At 42.4% G+C, this 5,364-nt stretch overlaps 1 long non-coding RNA gene across 3 annotated transcripts; it reads right to left on the bottom strand.

Moving 5' to 3' along the window:
- Window positions 1-594: 594 nt before the first annotated feature.
- LOC112394795 (uncharacterized) lies at window positions 595-4,932 on the bottom strand. Of its 3 annotated transcripts, none has more exons than XR_003002215.1 (4): window positions 3,969-4,932; window positions 1,763-1,860; window positions 1,470-1,564; window positions 595-1,381 (listed from the first exon to the last, which is right to left on the bottom strand). It is a non-coding gene; the product is annotated as an uncharacterized LOC112394795 (long non-coding RNA). The 3 variants fall into 3 exon arrangements; XR_003002216.1 differs by lacking the exon at window positions 3,969-4,932 and adding an exon at window positions 1,975-2,098 and having other exon boundaries at window positions 1,763-1,873; XR_003002214.1 differs by lacking the exon at window positions 3,969-4,932 and having other exon boundaries at window positions 1,763-2,098.
- Window positions 4,933-5,364: the final 432 nt, after the last annotated feature.

The following is a 5,364-nucleotide window of genomic DNA, read 5'->3' as shown; positions in this document are numbered from 1 at the left end:
ACAGTGCCAAATCCAAAATGCTACTGTGGTTCAAATACAACAGCAGTCACATCGGATGGGATTCAGGAAAAGATTCATCTGCAAGGTGCACTGGATGCGGGCTTGGAAGAACAGTGAGGTTTCTGATAAGCAAAGGAGGGGGGCACATCATTGCTGCCTATTCAGATCTACTGAATCCGAATTCTATCTTTCCACACATCAGCTATCCCTCCCCTTTTCCAAACCCTACACGTTTACCAAAGCAGGACCCACGTCATTTGTAAAATCATTAACTGATCGCTCTGCTGGGGGCCCTGTTTACAGGTTGTTTTATTTTAAAGAAGTCTTGCCAAGTTCTATCATCGTAGACTCCCACCTGTTAAATCGACTGCAGGCAAAAGCTGTGTGTGAGCTGTTTTGATTATTTCCCTGGAAAGTCAGCCCTGATGGGCCACAGTAAACACAGACTAGGGTTATTTGTACCTATCGAGGCAGTAATAACACAAGAAGCACTTTTAAAGCAGGGGACAAAGAACTCTTGAACAGTGAGGGAGCAGAAAAACCACTTTTGACTCCAAATTCAAAACGAGATTTTAATCCTACTTTAATCACTGTGTGGGGAATAGGACTGAACCTGAGCCTGGTATCTCCCTTCCTAAAAAGGAAGTCCTAGAGATTTAAAATGGAATATATGTGAACAGATGTTAACTTCCCAAAAGGAAAATAGAAGACAAGTTCCAAATATTTCATAATTTGTAAAGAAGAAAGGAACGTGCAGCAGATGTATACTAGGAGCCAGGTACTTTACATAGATTATGTATTTTAATCTCCACAATAATCTACAAATAGCTACTATTTATTATCTTTATTTTATAGGTGAGGAAACTGGGCCTTAAAGAAATATACAGTAATTTGCCAACGAGCACAAGGCTGGCAGAATCTGGTTCCAAGCCAGTCATCACCACAGCACGACGGCTTCCTACCGATGAAGGGAAATAGACACAGGGAAACCGACATGGACTACAGGTTAGGGCACGCAGTCCTTTGCCTCACTGCCTCAGATTACCCACAGAGGCAGTTTCAACTTCGAAATTTATTAGCCCCTTTTCCTCCCCTGAGTTCATATTTATATTCCCTCCAACTCGGTCCAAAAAGAATTTGAGGCAGCTTGATGAAACAAACACAGAATCATGGAATTTTAAAACTAAGTGCAACACACATTTTACACAGGGGGAAACTCATTTATGTAAAGTGACATTTCTAAAATTAGTTAACTGACAGGGCCCAAAATACAGATTCAAGATTCTCAGGCCCATATGCCTTCCTGATGAAAAGGAATCTTCCACAGCAGATTGCCTCAGTATGGCAGGGCTCTCAGTATGAAGGCCGAGGCTCATTACGGCTGTAAAAGTAGACAGGTGCGACAAATGAGTTAGATATTTGTGTCCAAAACCTAAAGCATTCAATGGCAACTTTAAAACAAAACACACCTTTGATTTTCTTGTTTGGTTGCCATTCACCTTCTGCTCCTAAAAGTCATTATCTTCAAAAGGCTCAAAACTGAGAACGTCATTTATTTCTTCATCTATACAACGGGGTTCATCACAACACAGAATTGTAAGAGGATTAAAGCAGTTAATGTTCTAAACTATTCTTTTCCCTAATATATTATTTCACTTCATTGGTTGTCTACATGGCATGGGGCGGGGGAGAATATACAGCAACCTATCAATCAACGAAATGACCAAAAAGCAGGAAACGAGGATTCTCCCTCTGTACGCACATGGCTTTCCCCACTCCAGCCATCACCACCAGCACTTCAGTGTTGGGAAAGCTCTTCCTCTCCACCCTGTCCTCCAAAAATACACTGGCAACCTGCATCTAAAACACGGATCTGTCAAAATGATTTGCCACATGTTCAGAATGGAAATTAAAATGGACCTTTTACTCAAATGCTTAATACCATATGTACATACGTATTAATACCATACGTACCTGAAGCTAAAACACTTCAGGACTTGAATTTTATCTGACTTCATAAGGTGTTGTGAGGACTCAGGAAAATAATATAACGCATGTGAAAGAGATTTGAAAACTGTAAGATGTGACCCGTGATAATTATTACCTGACTTGGCAGGATTGGTTACAACAGCTGGTCCTTCTTCCTCCCCCTCCAAACCTTTCCAAGTATCTCAAGTCTCCCCCTTGCCCCCTCTCCCCACCCCAAAAAGTTCAGCATGTTATCTCTAAAACAAGGACCCTGTCCCCAAACAGGACTGTTCGATGAGGCCAGTCTCATCCCTCACTGGCTGTCGGCCAAGTATGCCATCCTGGACATCACATCACCAGGGAATCTTACTCCAATTTCATAGTAATTACAGCGTCAAGGGAAATAAGGAAAGAAAAATGGTTTGACAGGAAAGGAAAGGAAGGGTAAAGAGAGGGAGGAAGGAGAGGGCTAGAGAGCCCCTCAGTCTGATAACTCAGAAGGGAGGTAAGTCAAATGCAATAGAACATATATGTTCAGGTTAAAAAACAAAAACAAAAAACCTCTTAAAAAAATAGGTTGATCTGGACACAATTATTCTCCCTTGTTTGGTATTCATGTTGGGGTTTTTAAAAAATTCACCACATAGCCAACTAATAAAGAATACGGTTCTGTTCAATGACATCTGATGTCTTCTCGATAGCACGTTTGGCCCTTGTCTCTCCCTCAGTCCAAATCCCCACAGATATTCCTTTAATGATAACTAACCGCCCTAGAAATAAAGTTGCCTGGAATGCAAGGCCTAGAAAGGGGAAACATCAGATGCTAAATATTTCCCATCTTAAAGCATCATCGAACCTCACTCAATACCAGATTTTATATTTTTCCTTAAATGTAAGACCTACTGAACAAATACTACTACGGTTACCTCAAGGTCACTCTGTAATTCTCAGAAAAGATGAAAGAATCCAGGAGCCTAAGGCAGGCAAGATCTTTTGTCCCTGTTCCTTGCCTAGTCTTTACTGCAACATATTTCCTCCTTTCTCTCCTACCTGACCCTGCAACCTGCATTCTTCTATTCCATACATACCAGTACTTTCTATCATTTCGTAACTTCCACACTCACTCTAGTAAAAAAGTTTAACTATTTTCTGGCTCTAAGGTCCTTTTCTTCCTCTGACATCAAATAACTGCTTTTATAATTTCCTAAATTTTCAAAACACTGTTAATTAGTGTATACCAAATTAACACACTAAAAAGTTATATTTTCACACTTTTCATCTCCTGATTTGTCTTTTTCCTGTTGAATCACACTATTTGATTACAACTAATTCTTAGGCTTTCTCTCAACTGGGACCCAGTTATTTACATGTAACCAAAATTAATTTCTATTTTGCTCAACTTCAAAATACTGGCTCAGTGACTACTTTTTCATCCAATTTTACTAAATGACTTTTCAGTTATTCCAAGTGCTTTATCAGCAAAAAAGTCAATTCTTCGGTGCTTCAGAGAAACAGTTTATTATTACCATAAAAAGTTAAGGCTTGTGTGGTATTAATCCAATATTCTTAAGACTTGCTAAGAGAAAACAACCCAAAATACAAGTGGCTATGCAAATTCAGAATGGTCTCAAGAGAACAAAGGTGTCCAAGGTACCAAATCAAAACCTGTAGATAATAAAGGAGGAAAGTCAAAATTTTAAGTCCTGTCCCCTTCCCTTGATTCTCCTGCTTATGTCAGCACTAAAAAGAACCTGCTCCGGATTGCCGAGATTTTTAAATGAGTTTATTATATTAAATCACTTTTAAAGTCACAGGCATTATATAAATTAGAAGCCATGAGCGCAGTAGAGAAAATATTTCATCGTGATAGGGAGAGAGAAAATGAAACAGAGAGGAAGAGGGAGAAAGAGAGCATAATCCTGTTCCCTAAGATAAGTGAAAAGCTATAGGCCTATCTCTCTTGCTCTCATTGGCAAAACAATTTTTAAACAGATACCTACCCTGCATTTGCTGATACCTTGGCAGCAACCTACTTAAGTCAAGGAGGGTTGTAATACACTAAAAGGCCAAACACTGTGCTTCACTTCAGAAAAGTGAGAATTCTCCACAGGGCTGAGAAGACGAAAAACCGTAAGTTCTGATCAGTTTACTAATAAACAGAGAAGACTACTTTCTTATAGTATGCGATTAATTTCACTAGTGACACTTGAATCTATTAGCAAGATTCACATTATAACTGTAATTCAAGATGTATGGGGGATAGGTATTTACTAAGAACCAACTGAACTATAAGTAAGGAATTCAGATCTGAACAGAGGTAGAATTTTTTTATACTCATTGAACATACTTCTATTTAACTTTTTAAAACACTGAAGCACAAAGCACTTAGTGTCATAACGTTAGACACAGGGGTCGTTTCCCGTCTTGCTGCTATGAAACGGAGTCTGGACACAGAGGAATCCAGTATTATAAATGAAATCCCTGATGACATCAATGACAGCAACACATTCGAGCGGACAGTGAACCCGGATCCCTTGGAAAGTGCAAACACTTCTAGATCAAGTCCACTTGAAATAATTTTAAGCAAAATTTTCAGTGAACTACCTCTAGCCTGGGGCTAAAGCAATTATCTCTGCCCCACCAACTACCCTAAATGTCACTCTGACAAATACTCCCAAACTTTCTTTTCTGAATAAAAATGGCGCTGCTTTTCCCACACAATCCTGTTTATATCTCAGTAACCCTTAGGCCCTTCATGCAAACTCAAAGTGAGGAATTAGAATCTGTCACTCTTCCCTACACTGTGTCAAATGCTTTTTGGGGGGGAGGGGGCGGGGGAAGAGGTGTTTCCATCTACAAGGTTGCCACTTTCTCCGCTAGACACCCTGGGATCATTAACTCAGTTTGCCTTTTCTTCCTAACCCCTGCCTGCCTTGCCCCAAACTGTTGCCTCTCTCTCTTGAATACGCCGCACTTCCACGCAAACTGTCCCAAAGAGCCGGTCGCCGACCCCGGAGCTGGCCTCCTCCACGCCACACACGTCGTGTCCAGCGCAGCGTCCACCTAGGCACGTCCATCCTTTCCCCATGGAGTATCGGGTGCCACGCGCGCAGGGCACAGACACCCCAGCTCCCCCAAAGCACAGCCTTTCCACGCACTGTCTACACCCGTGCCCACACGCACTGGAAGCGGCTTCGGGACTCCGATCGCCGACTACGCGGTGCACGCACGCCCCGGGTCGGGCGCTGCTGTGGCAGGGAGCAGGGCCAAGCATGCACGCGCGCACGTCGGTGCCCGGTGCCCCCGCGGGCTGCCCGGGCGGGGTGGGGGCTGGGTGGGCAGCTGGGGGCGGGGGGACAGCGGGCGCCAGGCAGCGAGCGGACAATAACAAGCGGG

This window comes from Neophocaena asiaeorientalis, unplaced genomic scaffold (assembly GCF_003031525.2).
Source record: "Neophocaena asiaeorientalis asiaeorientalis breed wild unplaced genomic scaffold, Neophocaena_asiaeorientalis_V1.1 scaffold396, whole genome shotgun sequence".
Taxonomy (NCBI): Eukaryota; Metazoa; Chordata; class Mammalia; order Artiodactyla; family Phocoenidae; genus Neophocaena; species Neophocaena asiaeorientalis.
The sequence above is the reverse complement of the archived record's forward strand: the minus strand, read 5'-3'. Positions and strand labels throughout refer to the sequence as shown.